At 31.9% G+C, this 23,273-nt stretch overlaps 1 protein-coding gene across 1 annotated transcript in view; it reads left to right on the plus strand.

Annotated features, from left to right (window-relative positions):
• The first annotated feature begins 7,762 nt into the window (after positions 1-7,762).
• Positions 7,763-23,273, plus strand: part of LOC108686772 (arginine kinase) — a 22,457-nt gene continuing 6,946 nt past the window's right edge. Inside the window, exon 1 of the mRNA XM_018192234.1 lies at positions 7,763-7,894. The gene's annotated coding sequence lies outside the window, so the exon portion shown is untranslated. The remainder of the gene's footprint in view (positions 7,895-23,273) is intronic.

Below are 23,273 nucleotides of genomic sequence, written 5' to 3' on the forward strand. Positions count from 1 at the left end.
TTTAATTTGTTATAATTAAATATATGAACCACAAGCAGCCATCGGATGGCTGCCATCCGTTGTTTCGAGAGTTAGTCCCCTGTTCTTTTTGAAAGCCCTTGGAAAGCGACGCGGAGTCGAAACCTCGCCTGACAACAGCGATTCGCCGAGCTCGAAAATAGATCGTTTTCGTAGCTTTCTGGGGATTCGTTGAAGACGATATTTTGTCGTGGAAAGTACTGGTCAGGAAGTCAACTGTTGTCAATTAGCGCTTTCGAACGTCAAACATTAATTAAAAATTGTTTGAGTGAACGATGGATAAACACAACGTCGTTAATCATAAAATCCTAGCCTTGTAGATATGCGAATCAATGAATCAATGAATATAACTGTCACCAGATGGTACTTCTGTGATATATATACATTGTCGCGAATAAGATCGTCAATGTGAAAATAGTTTAGATTAGGGGAGGACAATTTTCGAGTGTTGGCTCACACGTCTATGGTTTGGCTAGAAGTAAACAAATGTTGTTGTTGCTGTAGCCAAAAAAAATGAGAAGGAAATATTTTACAAATTCCATACGATGTTTAAAACTTTATGTGCATCGAACTTGCTCTATCTATGTAAATTAATTTATCACTAATTTAAAATAAAATACATTTTTTAGAAATTTAATATTTCCTAAGAAAGATAAAAAACATATTTAAAAAAAATAACTAAAGTATAATAATTTTGCTATTAATATTTTCTAGATTTTAAATAATTATTTTTAAATAATTATTATTTCTTGGATAATTAATGATTGTGCAGATAATCACTTGTATATGATGTGATAATTATTTATTGTAATTAAATAAGAGAAGTCCTGTAATCGATTAGAAAGAACGTTAGTGCTTAAATATTTATTTGAGTACGTATCTAATTCTGCACCGAAATCTTTTTCAGCTTTAAAATCAAGAACAATCAAGAACAGAACTGTAAGAGTAACATATAAAAAATAATTCATAAAAAAATATTTAAGCACTAAGATTCGTTTTGACCAAATATAGAATTTCTCTTATTAGATTTGTTCTTATCGGTTCAAATTTGTATTAGAATTAATTTAATTATTTATTGATTAGACGATTGATAATTATTACATGTTATTAAATTATCACGTGTATCAATAAAGGTGAAGCATTAATCTGTCCGCGTGCATTTTATCATAAAATTTATTATACTTATTAACTTTCTGAACGTCAAATAACTCGTCAGATCATCTGATCATCACGCACATGATAAGAGCGGACATGATAGCTTATATGTGCGATATAGATATTTATTATTAGGCAAATTTACTTGGTTAAATTGCAATAACACATTTATGATAGAATTTTTAGAAATTTTTAGAAATACAACGAACACCAATTCAAAAACTTTTAAATGTTGCATTTTCTAAGGAAAACAATTTTAAAAAATTTATTTTTATTTTGAATAAACATACGTACTCTTTATTTTTGTTTTGAATACACTTTTTGTTTTTATTTATTTTTATGATTGAATGAACATATACACTAAACATAATATTTATTCACAAAACTCATATAAACCCAATAGTATTTTGAATTTAGAAATATTAATGTTTCTGGAAAAAAAAAGAGAGTTTGATTTGAATAAAATTATCAGAACAGTTTTAAATTTCAATGTAACTGAAAAACGTGTGTAAAATAAATCTGAGATAGATATTTTCTATTGCTTTATAATCTTTTGTGAAATAACCAAGATATAATCCAAAAGGCTACTGTAATTATTTCATGGATAAAAGACCCCGGATATTGATTCGTGAGCGCGCACTGGTACAGTCGTTCTTACGTAATCGCACCGCAGAGATGTGGCGGATGTGCCTTTTCGCGAGCATCTCGAAAGACATTAGCGTCACTGGGAGCTCGTTTTAACTTCTTCTACATCTCGATTCCAACTTTTTCAGCATCGTGAATGTAATATTGCTGTACTATTTGATGTCTCAGCAACGGTTTCGGAGTAATTTCAGTCGAAGATCTTGGCAACCTGGGCGCTTCTCGACTAGTACGACAACATAATTAATTTCACGGTTGAATCCCCCAGACTGATTCATCAGATGTTTGCAATTGCGACTTGCAATTATGTTTCATCAAGCTGGCGCATTCAATCGATCGAATCACCTTGCGTCTGAATATACGTTTATCCTTCAATAAAAACGTTTGTTGCTAAATTTGCATTTAATATTCCAAATCATAATTACTATTTTATGTCTTTTATGATTACTTTGTTATAAATGTTATTATTATAAAATATTATATTATACTACACACGCACAGTTATATTATTTAGCTGTATTGTGTTGTGTTATACATACATTGTATTGTACATATAATATTAATTTTATACCTTTATATTATTATAATATTTCTTTAATTATCAAAAATATTTTGTTTTATTTATAAATATGATATGATTATAAAATAACAATAGTCTTTTTCAATCGAGAATAATAAATTGAACAAATTCTGTTTAATAAAATGCATGAGTCATGTGTTCACTGCTTGTTTCCTTGAACTCTTAATAATTCCATAAGAAAGACAATATCCATCCAGATGACGGTCAAAAGCCACGTGATCACTTGAACAGACTGTACTACGAGATTTATCACTGTCGCAATGATATGAACGAGAAAAAAAAATAAAAAGAAAAAAAATAATTCTCGTCGTGGTGCATTCAGAATAAAATCGATCTAGAGATCGATCTTGATGTTTATCTATCAAAATTCCGCGCTAAATGTAGTTCTCTATTTAGTCGTCCGGTACATAATCGTTGTTAATAGCTATTCGTTCTTTTATATCAGACAATAATCTAATTTTAATTAAAAACGCAAATATTTGATAAAAAGATATTATAGTAATAAGATTATTTGATCCACAGGATCCCAAACTTCTTCGGTCGCGCAGCAACACAGGCGATCATTAAAAGAGATAAGATCAGATCGTAACAATCAAGTGACCAAGAGGCTTGCAGTTACTTTTTGCTTGCTACAGTTAAGTTTTGATCGAGACTGTCAGATCCTCATATACGAACGGGATAAGCACAAAGAAAGGAGCAAATACTGCACTTGGCAGACGGATCGCTACGAACGAACGCCCACCGGCCATTAGCTCCTGTCCTGAAGATGTTGAGGCTTCGTCTCGTTAACCACGTTTATGACATAACGTCAACTGATAGGTAGAACTGTTGTCGGCAAAGTACTTGGCGCAATATCTTGACGAAGTACTTGACGAATAAACTCCCTTCTCTAATTTCCCTCTCATTTCGCGGACACTGCACGATCATGTAACGAGGTCACGGTCTCGTAGTTCCACTGTCACAACTTCATTGTCCGTTTAATTCCGTTCGTCACGTGCCGCTAAAAATAATCGATTTGTAGACTGAATTAGGTTCCGTGATAAATTTTTTCCGTGCTAAAGATATTTTGTGACACGCTATCGTCAGATAATTTTTCTAATTCGCGATATAAATGGAGACTATTAATTCAGAAAAAAACTTTTTTTAGAAAAAGAGACATTTTATATATATATATTATGAAGAATTTTAGACACGCTAAGTTTCACAATTTGTAAGATTTACTAAAAGTTGTCTTTAAAAAGGATCATTTTTTTTTAAATTATCAATATTCTCGCTCCAAAAATCTATTATTTTCAGTAACTGTAACAGGTCTGTTTTTTTTTTCAATTTTTGACACGATTTATTTTTCCTCTTTTTTTTCCACGTTGGAAGAAATAAGAGAAAAAAAATGAACGGTTCAGCTAACAGACTTTTGCTGCGATAGTGCTTGGCAATCTTTAAATGACGTATGAACCGCGAGTGCAAATCTAATAAGGATAACTTTATATGTCGAATTGTATTATTTCCTGGGCGGGTACTCTGCAAAAGCGATCAGTCTCGACGACCGGATGCCGAGGCTGTTCTCTGAGAGAACGGCGTGGCGCAGTGATTCTCAATCGATTGAGCAACGGTCGCAAAAATACGTGCGTCGTTGTAGAGTGTCATTCCGTACGAGTGGACTATAATCTTATTTAATTTCAAGAAACTATTCGTAAACGAACGACTATCTCGGTATTTTCAAGGTGCGCACCTTGGCTCGACTCAGTTTATTTCCGCAGAAAACGAGTATAGTCCGACAAATGTTAGCAGGCATTACATAACGAGAACTTATTAGCATTGACAGTGGTCTCTCTCTCTCTCTCTCTCTCTCTCTCTCTCTCTCTCTCTTCTTTTTTCTCTCTTTGAATTTGAGTCATATCAGAACTTAACATATAGAACTTAACATTTTTTTACCTATACTTTATATTACTTTATTTTAATAATTTTAATAATTTATAAATAAATATCAAATTTTATATTAAACAATACATATTGCGAATTTTTCGTTGAAATATCGTGAGCATGTCATTTTACTAATCTAACTGACACTCAAACGCGATTTATCGTTTTGTTTTTCGAACCTGTGAAATAGACAGAACAGCAATATCACATCACGAAGCACTTTTGGAACAAATATTTGCTTCGCTCACCACAGGTAGGTTTCACGTCCCTCAGGGAAAGCGGCAGGGAATGCGGTGAATGAACGCGATATAGCGATAAATAAAATCAATCAGATCTTTTGCAAAAATCAGTATAATTTCGATTTGCAAAAATTAAGATGTAAAAAACCAAAATTGAAATTATTATTTATTCACTTTGTTCTTATTTTAATTTAATAATCACTTTATATATTTTTCCATGTTAAATGTCTTCATAATTATAAGAACATATCCAATTAAATGCGCGTATCAAAACGGGATTGCGTCGCTTTATAATTTTTCTCTACATACATTCCACTTTAATTTCTATATTGAATACCTTGAGGTAATTAAGTCTGCAATTAAAATCTCAAAGCGAGATCTGCGTGGGATTAATTGGGAGACAAAGTTCCATCTTCTCGTGGCTCTATTTGCGAAAACTCCCTTAATTAATATCACGACCATTAAATTCGCTCCCGAGAAAAGATCCACTTCAGAAAGGATAGGGATATTCCGTGTAAGGGTTCATCGCAAGTGGCCCGATGATGAAACAATTATCACATATATAGGAATATCACATATAAGAATGATCAGAAAGGAGCGATGAAAGTCTCTCGATGAGAGAGAGAGAGAGAGAGAGAGAGAGAGAGAGAGAGAGAGAGAGAGTTTTAATCCTCTGGATATTCTTATTAGCACACGATAGGGTAGGTAGGTATGTGGGTAGTAGTTTAGTATTGATCTACCCACGAGCGACCTTTAGTCGCCCCTCTGCTATTCCGCGGGGATGGAAACGGGAGTCCTGGCTGGCGCGACCTAGAGCAACCCGAGCGGGTGCACAGCTGATTTCGTAACGGCACTTCTTCCTCCCCCTGGAATCCTACCGTTCCCCGGAAACCACTGGATGACCCATATATACCGACAATATCGGAACGATGGAACGTGAAACCGCGGGATCGAGCCGAACCGATTCGAAGCGATGCTACTAAAGCGTTTCACGTAGCAGATTGAAATATCGCAGAGGAAATTTAAAAAATGATCATTGAATCAAATAGTGGATCGCTTAGATCGAAATTTTAAAGCAGTGAACTCAAGAATTTTTCAATCTAATAAATGAATTGAATTTTAAAATTGTAATATTAGCGAGACGCTATTGACAAATTTACAAGATTTTATTTATGAATTCGAAAATTTATTATTATAATTTTTTGTGCAAAAGTAAAATTTATTAAATTATTTTTGAGATTATATATCAGATTTATATAGTGTAAATCGTAATAGCCATAAAGAGTGCTGATTTATAAAATTTCTAAAATAAATTATACTTTAAAATATATTTCCTGTAAATTTTCAATAGCATTCTTTTAGGTAAAATAATATTGTATATATTTCATTAATTTGTTTTTAAATATGTATTTAATCATATTTATAAATGTTTAAAAATTGGGTATAACATCTTGTCACGTAATCAATTACAAAGAATTAAATTCTAGTGCATTCAATGAGATGGAGCTTGTAAACTCAGTTAACTATCAACGTGAAGCCAGACCCTGGCCTTGATACGTACTGAAGAGTGTCGGTCAGTTTATCTCCTCGATCGATGATAAAGAATAACGATCTTTTGTTCGTGTCATTGACATTTTAAGATAAGTATAAAATTCTTAGCAGTGTGTTCCATATATTCTATCTAGTGTCAATTAAATGTTTCATATTCTTATACAATTATTTATAGATATCATTATATATATAATATTATTATTTATATATTTAGAATAAAATAAAATAAAATTTATTTTATAATTTCAGCTTGTAATTCAATTCGCGTTCCATCTCTCGTTAATTAATTTATTTGTCTTTTTTTATTAATATAAAAAGTTTTGAACTACCCTTTGGTTTTTGTATAAATTTATTCCGAAGCAATGATAATATTCTTCAAAATACAGTAGATTATTATGTTCAATAACTATTCGCTAACAATTTGTTAAACTAACTGTTAGCTATGGCTTTCGATATTATTTGGTCTCCTTGGACCAGGTTGCATCAATGCAAAATTAATTTTAATCTCTGTTCAATTTATTCTTTATCTTCTTCTAATTCTAAGAATTAAAATTCTAAGAGTTCGAACTCTGAGAATTAGAAAAGATAAACGATAAGTTAAACCGAAATTAAAATTAGTTTTACATTGGTGAAACCTTAGAGGCGAAGAATTTACAAGTTGTCTCAACTTGCTCAACAGCGAATTGTCCTCGTAAGAAATGTTTTATTGAGTGAAAGAGGCCATAATTAAACCATGCAAGATCAGGACCTGGGTATGCCGGGTGCAATAAGATTTCAATGCTGCTGATGAAATATCGAGAACTAAATCTGACAGACAGCTAGCAGGTTGATAACAAATGATTATTGAACACAATAGTCTTTATTTTAAAGAATTGTTTCTGAGTAAATTTATACTTATATAAAAATCATTTTTATATGTGAAAATTGTTTTTGTATGTAAAAACCAAAGGATTCAGAATTTTTTTAACAACTTAAGATTGTCAATTATGATTTTACATATGTTAAGATATTTGTTTTATTTTTAATATAATAATTCTATACGTGTTTGTGTGTGTAACAAATCTCTAAAATTCTATTAATTTGTGTTGTGTGTGTTCAACAAAAGTCTAAAATTTTTAAATGAACGGTACCTTAATTTTACATAGAGATGAATAGAATAATATTTACTTCCTGCTTAATTGTATATATTAAATATTTTCATTGGAAAATATTTGTTCTCTTTTTTTCGCTTCTCTCAATTTTTGTTTCTCCTCTTCTCTCTCCATCTCTTCTCACTCATCATGTAAATTTAATTCTATTTTAAGTACAGAAAATTATACACTGTACACTGAGAAAAGGAGTACAGATCAAGTCGGAAGATCGTGATGAAAGAGAAGATCGAATGAGAACAGAGAAGGACGATTCATCAAAGATTTCCATCGTTCTCTCGAGCCATAAAACGGCGCCACACTCTCGGCAAATTCCACAACGGATGCTGCAAGGCTGCCGCTACCGGAAGAAGTCCAGGTAGCAACCAAAAACTTTTCTCCGCGGAAATAGCGGAACGGCGGAACTGGACGACGGTGCGGGGGGTGCGGGGTGGGGATCGCGCGCGGCGCGGCGCGGTGATTGGCCGAGCCGAGAGGAGAGGCACTCTCGCGACGGCGAGCGGATTCCGCGTCGCGCTGTGCCGCGCCACTTCGTTTCCAACTCGCGACACGTACGTGTCGCCGTTCGTGAGTCAGGTGCGCCATCCAATTATCTTCCGATCTCTCGCCGTATTTTCTCGCAGTTTCTCGTGCATCTCCAGGTGAGTTATGGGGAATTACCCAGCAGCCGATTCTACTCGGCCGCTGTTTTTACATTACGTTAATCCAGAACCCTCGGCGCGCGATCGCGATCTGTAGATTCGTTCGAGCCCCCTCTCCCGTTCTTTGCTTTGATTATATCATTGATTGGTTAATTCTTTTCCGCCCGTGAATTTCCCATAGGGAAACCGAGTTTCACGAACGTTTCTGTTATTTGAAGGCTCCTATTCTGTAACTCCTAATGACAGTAATGGTATTACCTTGTTACGCAGCCTTGACGAGCATTGTCTAATCTAGAAGATGCCTTTATGGTGCATTTCAGATATCTTTTAAATATGTATGTGAAAAGATGTCATTACCATGTCTGACGTCTGTTAGACGTCATTTATGTTGTCTGGGAGGTGATAAAAAAACGATGATATTAACGATCGTTACTTTCATTAATGGTTAGAGAACTGGGGCGTCTACAATGAGATTTGAAGGCTTAAGCCTTTAGCCGTGAGAAATTATTGTAGTAGATTATTCTTCTTGTATTCGATCGTGATAGGTCGATTTCTTTCAGCTTGAAGTATAAAGCTTCAGTTTTACGTCTTAAAATCTCGTATGTAGACGCCGCTTAACTTCTCACATCGGTCGAAGCATCGCGTGCGATTCAGCCTGGATGATCGTAACGCTCCCGTGCACGGACGGGGCAGCAAGAAGAGCGAGAGGTTTCGCCCAGTTTCGCCCCTGCATAATGCGAATACCGGTTTTGCCGGCACGTTCCGTTCGGCGGTTCTTCCCGCTGAATCGTGATGCATCCTATTCTCGGATCGCCGAGGTTAGGATCGCTCGATAGCGGTGATCGAAATATGATGCTCTTGAGCGATATTCGATACTGAATAATCCTTATTTATTTAGCTGGAAACACTACGAGCGGCATTCTTTATTATGGCATTCTTTCCGTGTATCCATGACGACGATGATGAAACTCACTGAGGATTGTGTCTATTTTGATCTTTTGTTTCGACCAACTGAATGCATTATTCGATCTCGAGAGATCAAGCCGAAGCATAAACCTTTGTGTTAATTCCGAAACACAATAGGTGTAATAAGTCTTAAACCGAAAGAAATTAATTATAGTCTATTATTCTTCTCATATTTGATTGTGATTAGTAAATTTTTTACAATTTACGGCTTCTTAAAGCAAAATTGTGAATCTAGATTGAACGTTTACTATAAAGGGATCAACCTATTATTATAGAATTCTTTATTTTATAGAAAAAAAAGATTCTGATTAGATAATTCTTTTATGGGTTTTTTTTTACAATAAGTTATATTACCTAAGTTTTCATCAAGCTGTAAAAAATTGAACAATCAATCGATTATTCTCGCATTCGATTGTGATTGATCAATTTCTTACGGCTTGAGACTTAAGTAATGGCTTATTGTAGAAAGTCCATTGTGCTTTATGCATATTATGCATTATGCAAAGGTCTGTGTTCCGGCTTATTTTCTCGAGGTCTCCACCATGAGATTCCTCTTTGTCACGTCAAGATCGATTCGCTTGAAGTTCGCTTGGTAACTGCTTGCTGAGATGAAATTTGGGAATAAAGGCGTTTACGTAATAGGATAAGAATGACAATCGATAAGACGCAACGTCAACGACATGAAAATTGCTGCTTAGCTCTCGTTTCTTAGCAGTATATTGATCGAAGAGTTTACTTTCTTTTTTGCCATTTAAGAGCCAAAGAAAACGAAGAAACAAATTTACCGTTTCGTACATTTATTTTCGATGTTTACGGTTTATGTTTCTCGATGTGAAATTTCTTCTTTTGGTTGGAATCGCTTATATATACTTCGAAGAAAATATGGACTAAAATAAAATCAAGAAATTCATAAACAATAACTCCAAGCCATCTTATCCATTTTTATCGAAGTAGATTACTTTTAATCTTAGTGTAACTTTATCTTTTTCTAATTCTGAGAATTAGAAAAAGGTAAAGGATAAACTTGTGATTAAAGAATTTATCCTTCGTCTGCAATCATATTTTGTTTCTGAGTTTGTAATTCGAGTCTTTTTTATTCAACACAAGTTTTTTTCTATTGTTCTAGGCATTTAAAAAAATGTTTTAACATTTCTATTACATTACGTAAAATAGTTTTTTAACTTAAATATTAAAATCTTTATTTATCAAAAATTTAAAGAATTTAAAGGTTAAATTTGAGAATGAAATATCGCTTATGCTAAAAAAAGACCTAGATTGCAGGAGAGTTTCTACATTAATAGAAATGATAAGAATAAAGGAAAAGAAAGGATAAGAATAGCCTCGAGTTATTGTTGCATCTATGAATTTTTTCTTGATTTTATTTTGCTTCGCATTTTTCTCATGAATAAGTAATATAAAGTTTTTGTTCTAAGCGAAAGAAGAATTGCAGATTGAAGTTAAGTCTACTAGAAGTAGACACTTGTGGCGAGATTTTAAAACTCTATATTTATTTATTTTCGATAAAGTAAACGTGAAATTCGTAATGCGAATTGCATAATGTGCCTTGGTTTATCAGGAAACGTTCGATCTCTCAGTCGGCTGAGTGATCGCAATGTTGTTATTTCTTGACGATTGATGATAACGATAGAGGAGTATTATGCGGTTTTTCTCGTATCATCACGCGGTGACTGGACTTGGGCGTCGTTGCCAACCAAGATTCCAAGAAATGACAATACGTTTAGACACGCATGACGATAAGTCTGCATCATTCGCGATCGTCACGCATGGAATCGCGACACAGTCCAGAGTTAATGGAAGACTTCTAGACTAGGAAAATAAATCGCGATTTCGCGTATAATATCCACCAATTTTTCGCAAAGACTAATATTTTTATCGATTGTTTATGTAAGCACGAAAATTTTTTCAATTATTTTATTGTACGTACAGTTTAATATTTAATTTTATATTGTATTTATTTGTAATTATATATATATATCTTTTTTGCACTGTACTTCAATTTTTATTTTACTGATGTACTATCGAACATATTTGGTACTCGTGCTTTTCTTCATTTGCTTTACTGTAGGATGTTTTTTGTCATGCATCTGCAAGCTTATTCGAGGGTGACTCGTTCTGTAACGCTATGCTGGCGAGTTAACTCGACAGCTCGCCGACCCATCATCATGGCTAATATTATAAATTAGCGACGCGCAAACATTTAGACGAAGGCAGTTCTTAGTCATTAAACGAACTAAGCTGTGCGCGACGTTACGTCAATCGTTTACGACTAAAAAAAGGAGTCGCAACACTTTAGCTATATTTGTCGTTAAAGGATATATCGATGCTTAAAATGTATAAAGTTATATAAATATGTGGATCGATCATACACCCATATTTTGTTATTACATCATCTCTCTCAGTCGGAAGTTGCACGATGTTTTTTCGCACTAGAGCTTAAAAAAATTTGATAATTATTAACAATCGAAGGGCTTGCTGCAACAGTGGATTAATTTATTTTATACAGAAAAAATATAGTAATTTTAATAAATATTTATTTGAATAATGCCAATTAAATACTTATTTACAATAAATAAATATTTACTCAACAGATTGTCAAATTAAATTAATGGTTCTTATTCAAACAAACAATTCATTAAAATTTAGTATATTTTTTCAGTATAAAAACGAAATAAATTAACTCTAAAGTTAAAGTAGATTACATCCCACATAATATAACTAAATACGTGATATTGATATTTTTCCATTATTTTAACTTCAATTTATTTAATAAAAATGGAGCTCACTGTTGTAGCAAGCTCTTCAATTAAATTAATATTAAATAATTATTAGAATTTTTCTCTCCACTCCTTTCGGAAGATATTTTTCTGCACCTCCCACTTCCGGTTGATGATCGATATTGATCTCGCCATCTCGTTGTTCGATTAGGATTGTTTGGCACGCTGATCGAACACGCAAATTGTTAGGTTGTGACGAATTTCCGCTTGAAAGTGCGTTGACAGAGCCGCTCATGTATAGATCCGTGCAAGAATGATGGGGCAATTATGTAAGTTCAGAGATGTTTGTGATTGATAAATCAACTATTTTATACAAGGGATTTTTCAAATCAATCAGAAATAAAAAGTTACACCACGAAAACATATTCCTTTATATTAATTCTTTCTGTATATTAAAAGTAGATAGATTAATTATGAGTAATTACTAATAATTAAATTATTAGTTAAAAATTATTAGTTAAAGATTAATAATTACTAATTTAATTAAGTATATAAAAAATTTATTCATATCTAATAATGTAACTATAGTAGTTAAAAATATCCGTCTATAACTTTCAAGTATATTACATAACTTTATATATGTCCGTTCAGAAATGATCATTTGTGATGGCTTGATTTTACTCATCGATCGGCCACGTTCCTTCGAGTAATTCTAGGCGAGATTTATATGTACACGCATAGCCGTACGATATGTGAAACTCTATTGTGAACATGTTCGATTTAATAATACAACGCATTGTTACTAGTATAGTATACATACTTGAAAGTGAGAGTATAAGAAAATAACGTAGTAATCTTATTCTTCTAGCAAATAATATTAAATAATATTAAAAATATTAAAATATTTAAATCAAAATGTTGGAATTTACATTTGAATCTTTGTTAGAGTTAATAATCGTACTCAACATTTATACTCAACATTTATATTCTTTAAGAGATTCGTAATTATTTATGTAATTTGTATAATTTTGTTTGAATGATTATATAATAACAATTTCAATAACTGTATAATTTAATTTGAATATAGACAGAAATTTATTTATGTTGCTATTATGAATGACGCAAAGATTTATTTTGAAGATATTTATTATAAATAGAATATTCTATGAAATGTTCAATTTCAACAGAACATTCTATTTATTAATATTAGTATTTGATTGTGATAAATGTGATAATGCGAATATTGTAATCTGCAATGATTCTGCCAAAGGTATTTGCTTCGTCTTTTACCTCATATGCCACGTGTTAAGTCGAGTTACAGGCAAGCGCATTATCGAGTGACGTGTTTCTCGATTCTTTAAGGCCAGATGTGGCTTGCCTCCTACTCGCATATTACTGACTTTTATACCTGACACACTGACGTGCCTTACAGAGTGCTCGGCGAGGAGCGTAAAAGATCTGTTTCGTGAGTACACGTCAGTCGTAAATCTTCGACACAAACTTGAAAGAGTTTAGCACGAAGTTCTCTCACTTTTAAATTTGGTTTTTTTTTCTTCCATTTAATTAGCAATTAATTAGCTCCATTGGCACATCCAGTATAATCAATTATGATTAAGCTTCATAATCATAGATATCGATATGTGATATGAAGTACCGCAACTACTTTAAGCATTTGTTTTTCAATTGATATAATTATGGAAGTTAGACAAGTCGTATTAAATTTATTTTTTGAGATATATTGTATTTTTGCGTCAAATAAATACAAAGATTTTTTTTATTATTAACGAATTTTTTATATTATTTTTTTATGATTTTTTAAAATTCAAAATTATGTGGATTATTTTTTTTTTAACACAATTTTGAGTTTTATTGAATATTAAATATAGATTTTTAAATATACATTTAAATTGTTTATTTTAATTAAGCTTTACTTATATAACGTCTCGAGCTTTATAACGGTGTTTTTATAATGTAAGTAATATAATGTATAGGTATATAAATATATGATCATATGGAAGCGTTTATTTTTATAATTTCTCACAACATAACCGTATATAAGTGTATATAACATTTTTAATATCTTTCCGTTGATGTGTAATGTACGATAAGATACTACAAGAGCAAATACCCGTCAATAGGATTATTCGGGGATCGACAATATTATCTCTGATCCGTAAAATTAGGTGTCATAAATGTATCGCTTGTTATTAATCACACGATGGGACGATTAATCACACATGGACTATCAACGTGTCAGATCTTCAATTATTCTTTATAGTTCCTTGTAAAAGTTCCTTGTAAAATTCATAAGTTTCTAATTGGGGGAGTGCAATTAATTATTGATTTAAAATTTTAAATGTTTTACTTCTGCGCTTTGCATTTATTTCGCTTTTAATCTATCGGATTAAACGGAATATTCGTCAGACGTTTTATGTCATGAAAAAGAATAAAAAATAAAGAATGTTGTTGATTACATTCCTTTCTTGTATCAGTGAATAATCGAATTGCGATTGTTGATTAGAAAAATTGATCAGTGAGTTAATAATTTCGTTACACTGCCAATGTCTTCCTTTATACCTTGGTATTATTGATGAAAACTGAATAGATGGGATGTGGTCTCATATAATATTAGTGCTTGCGCAAGGATTGTCAGGCTATAAAGTCGCCGAATAATTCATAACTATTCATTTCATTTTTAGCTTTACGCACGAGGTGTGGCCTTGACTTTACAGTAAAATCAACAATAGAATCTGCAATAGAATTTGAAGTTTAGTACTTTTAGTCTAATGGTGCAAACTATGATTTATATTTATATAATTGTAAAATAATATTTAAACAAAATTATTTGTATGGATAAAATTGAATTTTTAAAATAAATTTTGAGATAAATTTAATTGAAATTTCACAGAAATAATTGATTTATGTCTTATCAATACATAAATTAACTTTAATCTCGGTTTAATTTACTCGTTATTTTTTTCTAAAATTAATTTTCTTAAAATTATAGAAAAATGAAAAATAAGTTAAAAACCAAGATTAAATTAATTTAAATAGAAATGGACATTAATATCATTAAGACAGATTCTTGTATCTTTTGAAATATGAGCGCCTACGAGATTCGTGCTTTCATGGATTCTTTGCAGCTTCTTTTTATTTCGCAATGTCACGATCCGCGAGATAGAATTGCACTTCATTCAAGTGCAACGGACATGATCTCTAGTGGAAAGAGGAGCGTTTGTCCAGAAATAAATTGGTTTGTCCGTGGCCAGTAGAAGCTTGCGTTGTTTACGATCTCAATTTGTTAGCTTTGCGTGTACACGCCGGATTTAGAGTGCCAGGTTTCCATATTACATAACAGTCGCATCGCGAATGCCAACTGTTTTCTGTTAAATCGTCGTTGTCTCCTACTGTCTCGTTAACGTTGCATTGTAAAAATTTATTCAACAAGTGTGCCACAGCATAATCCAGAATTTATGAAGTATTGAAAGACGTAATAAAAAATTAAAAACATTTTTAATTTAAACAGAGATATTTAACAATATTTTTAATAATAATACACTCTGCAGGATTCACTTTCCACATACAACGAAAAGACATCGTGATTCAAGAATATCTTGCTTTCTTGGCATTAATTTACAATGATCTATCTCGTATCTTTCATAAAAATTGTCAGAATATTTTGCTTTTTCCTCTGTATTTACACTTTAAGTCAAAGTTTAGAAATACATTTTAAAAATTGACATTGGGATATTTATTCAGATATCTATAATAATGTATTTTAACAAAAATTTTTAGATACAATAACTGTTGGATCTGAAGAATTATTGTAAAAAGAAAAATATTTTTCCATTGTATCCATAATATTTCATTGCTATGGATATTATTTGAGTAAGCAATTTCAAAAATGTCAATTTTTAAGAAGTGTTTGTAAACTGCCCTGGAATGTATGTATTTATACAAAGATCTATAATTTATTTCTTATTTTTCTTAAAAATTGCGTTTTTTCTATATATTTCGCTTTCCTTTCTTAAATAAGCCTTTTGCGCAAAAGATTTTTCGAAGAAAGAAATTAAACTTTTCCTTTATTCTATCCAAAGAGTCGCATCTATTCTCCCATTTATTACACTGTTAAAAGTAAAATATTACTTAAAGCTGTGTGTGGTGGACTTTTCGAGACCTGCGCACAAAAAATGTTAATTTTAATATTTTTGCATCAGAAAGTCCATTATAGGCCTTTAAGTTCAATTAACATTTTATTTTTAACAGTATAAAAGTTGAGAACACCTACTTTTGCGAAATCGTCGATTGATAGAATGCAGATCGTTTATCGGTCGAGTTGTCGAATCATCGAGTTGCGACAAATTGTCGACAGATAGCGTAATGCTGCAGAGAGCCGCTTGCGCGAATGCCTGGATCAATAGATGCATCTGTCGCAGGATCCAAGAGAGTTTCCCGGGAAAGAGGTACCTCCTCCTTCCTTCCTGAAGGACGAGCTTACGTGAATCCCGAATTTATAGTTAGCGAAATCATGCAAAATTGAAATTTTTATTTGAATTAATTTATTAATAATTTCTCTCACAAAACGTTTCACTGACTCACCATTTATCCTTGAAACTTACTAAAAATTAGATTACATATCAACTCAAAATTAAGTTTGTAAAAGTAGTTTTATAATCTCAAGAGATGCATGCCTGAATTTAATCTAGGAATAGTTATCTAGATTTTTTGCATAAACAATTATCTAGAGTAATTATCTTGTTACACTCTAATTAAATTATTAATCTATTATTAATCACGTATTATATGTTATTGTTTGTTAATCAATTTGTCAGTATTTGAGATCATTTTATTTATATATATTCACTCAATATTTTCTAAAAAATAATAAGGAAAAATAAAAAAAATAGGTATGAACTTTTTACCTCTGTACAGAAGATGTGATTGAATTTTATTTTTTCGCTGCTAGTGATCCTCAGGTTAACAAGTATAATCTGATTTTATTTGATCCGGGAAATTACAAATTCTATTCATTCTAAAACCGAAAACTCTGCTGACTTTTTGTGAAAAAGCGTTCGACCTTCGAATTCGAAGTAAAACTCGAGTTGCTAGGTCACGGACATTCGGCACATCCTGCCGAGAAGGAAACTCTCGAGAGTTAACCCTTTAGGATTTGCTCGTATTGATCGCACAATTAATTTTTCTCTCGTATTCGCGTGCGCACAATCGTTACGGTGGTGAGACACAAATCTCCTGTTTTTCTATTGTACCGATTTGTCTTCTCTCACCTCACCGGGTCTCGATGGCTCGCAAGTGTGATTGCATAACATACAAGCGTAATCTCGCGGAGGTGGGATTCTAAAAATAAAATCAAGCTGCGAGCGATTTCTCCCAGATTTTTTTGCGAGTAAATCGTGAGACATTTCTCATTTATGTAAAATTCATTCATTTGGAGTTTATTTCTATAATTAAAATAACTTTAAATTAAAAATTAATTATCAATTTATTTTATTAAATCCTTTCATGAAATCTCACAGTGAGGATCACCAATCAAAAAGAATTTAAAGTCAAGCCTGCAGAGTTATTCCCGCTTGTTCTCTTTTGTTCTCTTATGATTCTCTTTGCTTCCTAGAATTACTCTAGAACGTACACTAAACTTAAGCGGGAGGATTATGCAAAGTAGATCCAAGTGGCGCGCAAATGGTGCGTTAATTCGTATATGTTCGGTCGACATAATTCCATCGGTGTTCTATGCGTCATCGCGGAGGCAGGCTCACAGTTATCGCGGAAGTGCGAACGAACGTGCACTCGCTTGGAATCCGCAATAATTCAGCTTCATTCCTTCGCGGAATTAAACGGAACTGGCCTGAAATGCTTGCATCCGGCGACTGGACACGGTGGCACTTCACGTTGCGAATATCATATAGTATCATTCACTAACAGGGAAGAGTCCTATTTTCTTCATACGGAAAGATGGTTTTGCTGAAGTATCAAAAAATTTAGTTAGATGCAGATCTGAAAGAAAAATGATTTTATTGGAGCATCAAAAGAATTATGTGTGTAATTTTCAAGCTGGTTAAAACAAAATTTTTGGCAGTATTATCATCTTTAGCGTCCTATATATAATTATTTTGATGGTCGACAAAATTATTTTCAGATTTGTATCTAGCTAAATTTTTAGATACTCCAATAAAACGGTTCATCCTGTGAAGAAATGTTAATGTAGAGAAAGAATATAATTTTATAATAATTCTTATAATTATAACAATATTAGAAGATGATGCTGAACGCAAAAAAATATGATCTAGTAATTGTTGAGAAATTTAATTTACATAAAGCGAATGAATTATTAATAAGAAAACAGAATGATAAATCACCAGGAAAATGAAAATTAAGTCTTTCTGTAAGAAATATTTTTTGAGTAATTTATCGGTTTTGCTGACCAAATAATTAAACCGTATGAAAGAGTAAACACCAAGTATTATAAATATTTTATTTGTTATTTAAAAAAATTTTTTTAATAATTTTAAATTTATTAATTTTATTAATATACAATAATTTTATTGGTATAATTTTGATTTAAGAAAACTGAATATTTAAAATATTTAAAAAATTTGATATTATAAATTAATGTAGAATTTATAAACCTCATTTTATTATATAATCGCATATTTTTATGTTAATAATAGGTATAACGTACATTCGAATCCCTTTATTGTTACATTTGTGCACCAAACGAACATGTTGCAGTGAATATATAAGATCGATATTACGATATTACGAATTGTCATCGCGACAGCTATATCCTCTTAAGATCTGCGCAAATATCGTGTCGCAAATATCAGTCTCGCGAGATTTGCATCTCGCAAATAACAGCGATTAATTATAAGGAGCTGCTCGCCAGCATTTAGCACACCATCAATGCTTTTATCGATTTTAATTATTGCAATCGGTAAAATAATCTTGTTTATTGATTACTTATATTGTCGAAAATTAAGTAATAATATGTAATATCAGGTACATACATAAAGTAAACGATATCAAGATATTCAAGATTTTTGAAATTGCAAAATTTAAAAAAATTATTTGAAGTTATGCTCTTTTATTTTTTATAACAAAGATATTAAATTAATTTTTTTTAAATTAAAGGAATATCGATTCATTATGTATCGAATTATATATTTTATTATGATTATAAAAGAGAAAAAACTTATGTAATATTAATATTATTTTTTTATTTAAATATGTTAAAATATCTGATAATTTAAATATTTCAGAAATAATTCCTGAGCATTATGCAGTCTTTATCGCAACAGAAATTTATTCAATTGCTTATGAAAGATAATTAAGGCGATAAAAATAAGACAACGAAATAATGTTTAATTGCAGCAAAACGTCATCGTTACTTTGTTATATTTAAATATTGACTTCGCTTTCATGAGACGAAATAAATCATTACGTAAGATATACAGTTGTGATAAACAAAAAATATGATTAAAGTAAAACTGCATCATATAAACCTGTCGTGTCTCGTCGAAGGTTCGTCATTATTATCTTTGATGGTGATAGTAAAAAATACACCAACGAATCATGATCGCTCCTGCCATCAAATACTCGGTGTCGCGATAATTTTATCGCGTCCGAAGATATTCGTGGAACGCGATCCCAGAACTCGAGATTGCAATCACTTATAATTCTCGATAAGTTATATCATTTCTCTCTAAGCAACAAGATAAAGGCGAAAGAATTATTTCTCGAATTTTACTTGTGATTCTACGATAGTACGAAGTTCTTATATAAAAAAAAATATTATAAATTGAAAAGTATATATTTTAAATTATTACAATTATAAATAATAATTATAAATAGTACACTAAGAGAAAAAGTTTTGACTATAATTATATATTAAAACAACCATGATCCTCCCAAAATGACTATATAATTGTAGTTACTTAAATCATTTTTAGTTTTCAACTATATATATATTGGTTTTTGAAACTACATATTATATAGTTTTTATTATTAATGCTATAGTACCTAGTTATAACCATATTTATAGTAATATGTAATTATTTTTTACAAATAACAAATTACAAATACCAAAAAGTTTATTCTCAGTGTATTAATAATAATTACTATAATAGTAATTTAATATTGATTAATTATGTTTTAGTACAATTATATTAGACAATTATATTACAATTATATTATTTTAGTGAAATATAAATTGGTTTCGATCAAAATTTTTTTGTATAAATGGTATCATGTATACCGTATACGCATTTCGATAAAGATTGCATGTTTTTAAATTTACATCGCGTTGCTTTTTTTATGCCGATGACATTTTTGTCGCCCTTTCATAATCCCTATGGGTTCCTCTGCGAAGCTGAAGAGGCAAACAGTGAAGTGGTGAACGCGAGCCACACTAACGTGTCTTTTGAATCGCCGTCTCACTTCCGCTTACAATACGATGATAATTTCGCAGAATAACATGTTTCTGCAAACGGGTAGATGAAAATTAATCCATTATTCTAATATGGCACTGTTAAATTGCGTTCTTAGCACTAAACGTATTATTAGATGAATAATATATTTTTATAAATCTTATAATTGAAAAAATAATATTTATTATATTAATTATAAGCAGTAACAAATTATAATAAACTGGATGATAAAAAAAAAGTCCTGATTTAATAATATTAACGAGTAAATTGATAAAAGCCAATCTGATAAAACTTCAAATTGAAATCTAACGTTTTCTTAAACATGACGCTCGATGTTCATCTTATTCATTTCTGTTAGACAAGTCGAAGCTAGGCGTGGATTTTTTAATGGCTAGTCATTAGAGTAATGGGCTACTGAAATTTATGCATAAATGTACATATGTGCAGGTAACATCATGTGGTTACAGGGAGAGTTGTAATCGAATTACAATAATAACATGAAAACATAAAAAGAATTGTATTCCGTGTCTCGGAGAAGCAATGGCGTATGCACAGCTAATTGAACGAAATGATATCTTACGGTCTGTAACACCTATATCGACGTCCATCCGGTCTGTAATCGACAATTTTGCCACTCACCACGCACTTGTTCGCCAGTGCTGCATTGGGACTTGGGATTTAAGGTCCCGAATCATCCGGATATTCAGACGTGAATCGCGCATTATACGAGATCCGGCAAACATCTAATTTTTCGGACTAGTTAAGGAAGGCGAGATCTAAAACAATAAACGATTTAATATTTTTAATTTTTATAAGTTAAGTTCTAAAAATTACGTGCTTTAAATAATCACATTTAATACTTAACAGTTCTTATAGATTCTTCTATAAAAATAACTTTTTATAAAAACATATTAATCAATAAAATTTTGATTTTGATGTTGAACTTGCTAACGAAGTCTGTTAACAGTCTTTAACTGAAAAAATAGTATGCGGCAATAAATTTAAAAATTACATTAAAATCCAAATTTATTATTATAAATAAAGCAATGAAAAAATTTTTCAATGATTGTAAGTTATTAGATACGTACATTTATTAGATATGTAAATTCGTTTACAGGATATTATTTTTATTATTATAGAAAAATAACAATATTGAAAGATTTTCCTTTATTTATTAATTTAACTGCCGTTAGTCCTTTTATCAGCTCGAAAAAGTTGTTAGAGCTTTTCTTTATCGAATTCTAATATTCCACTATTCGGGAAATATGGTATATTTTAAGAAAAGTGACACAAATAAATGTAAATGTATTGTTCAGGAAAGAGGAAAGAAAATAGCCTATTTTTTAAAAATTAATTATTTATTATGGTAGTATTAAATATAAGTTAATTTTGAGCTAATCACAAATTGTTTGTTTCAAGTTCTATAGAAGTAATATAGATTTTTATTATGATACTTCTATTTTGATTTGTGTTATTTTTCTTTGGGAAGCTTTTTTTGATTTCATCTTGTATTACTCTTTCTTGATTGATGTATTTTTAAAAAATTCGCAAAAAATAAAAAATTTGCAATTTATAAAAATTTTGACTTTTCACTTTTTCTATAAAAGTGCAATATAATCTGATTCAAAGACGTGTATCATGTCCGCGAAAATTCGAAATAGGAAAAATTTGCAAATGTTATTAAGAAGACATTACTCCGACAGATTTGTGTTGTCGCGAAATTCGATTTTGCAGACGTTCGTCTAAGATTGTTAACATCGCGCCGGAGGCTGTCAAGTTACGTAAACATCGCGGTTTGAGCGCATATTCGCTCTAGCGATGCTATCGATTTCACGAATACGATTGCACCAGCCATGCTAATATGCTCTCGCAACTTCGCTCGTCGCGCTCGACTAAACGTTTAAGTCGCCGAAGTACCGGCTGCTGACATTTTGCTGTTCCAGTTCAACATCAAGACATTCGTAAGCGGCGAGATTTTGCGTGGAGCAAAGTACTATAGCTTTCTTCTAAAAGCTTTACACCATTAATGAAAAAATGTAGTTTTGCAAGTTTTTATTTATTTCTATTTATACTCATTTCCACCAATGTAAATTAACTTTAATCTCAGTTCAACTTACTTTTCGTCTTTTTCTAATCTTTAGAACTGGAAAAAGTTGAAAAGTAAGTTAGACCGAGATTAAAGTTAATCTACATTGATGGAAACGGACATTTAGTCATTTATTTCGTTGATTCTTTCATCAATATAAATAATTATCAATTTAAAATAAATGAACGTAAAATGTTTTAAAATTTCATTATGTAAACGTTCCGACAATAATATCTTGTCACTTATCTCTTGATAACGAATCAAGTATCGAGCAAAGAAGATATCGATTTTAGAAATTATTAATTTTTTCTTGTTAAACTTTCCGTTGTGACGTAATGTGATTAACAATAGAGAGACATTATGTGACTGCAACATTTCGATATCGCTAATAAAATTATTAATACAATATTAGTTAAATCGCACTTATCATTGTAATGCTCATTAGACGCGTTCAATATTAAACGTCAGCGTTATTCGAGGACTTTAACCCAGGACTTCAACCATATTAAATTTCGATTTCGCCATGTAATATTGACTGGCCGTAATATTTCTCGATATTATTGTTACATCGCTCATATTCGGTTAATATTCCGATGGATGGCCGAAGGAAGGAGTGCAAAGGGAGGATGAGCCAGAGGTGGAAATTTTCGGGGTTTGAAAATTCACGGAGGGCGAACGCACCGGCGCGCATTCACGCACGCACGCGTGTGAGCGTGAGTTACCCTGCTCGTCGGGCCATACTGGTCGGGGGTGTGTATATGTGTGTGTGTGTGTGTATGTGTGTAGGTGCGTGCTATCGACCGGGTATCCTCTGTGCCGCTGGACGGACGGCGGCGTGCCCCACCCTGAAGAGAGTAGGGAGCTCCGGAGCACAGGAGCGAGCGAGAGGGATGAACGTGCCGGCCGCGCGGGTGACGGAGATAACGAAGCGAGGGGCGACAGAGCGAGGGAGAGAGAGAGAGAGAGAGAGAGAGAGAGAGAGAGAGACCGCGGCACGCAGAATGCCGCCTCCTGCTTAGTGATAGCGTAGAGACTGTAGTGTTCACATCACACCACACACCTAACCAAAATTCTCGTTCACCATTCAAGGAAAGTTCGATATATATACATAAATATATATACATATATATACATATATATATATATTATAT

This window comes from Atta colombica, unplaced genomic scaffold, assembly GCF_001594045.1.
Source record: "Atta colombica isolate Treedump-2 unplaced genomic scaffold, Acol1.0 scaffold189, whole genome shotgun sequence".
NCBI lineage: Eukaryota > Metazoa > Arthropoda > Insecta > Hymenoptera > Formicidae > Atta > Atta colombica.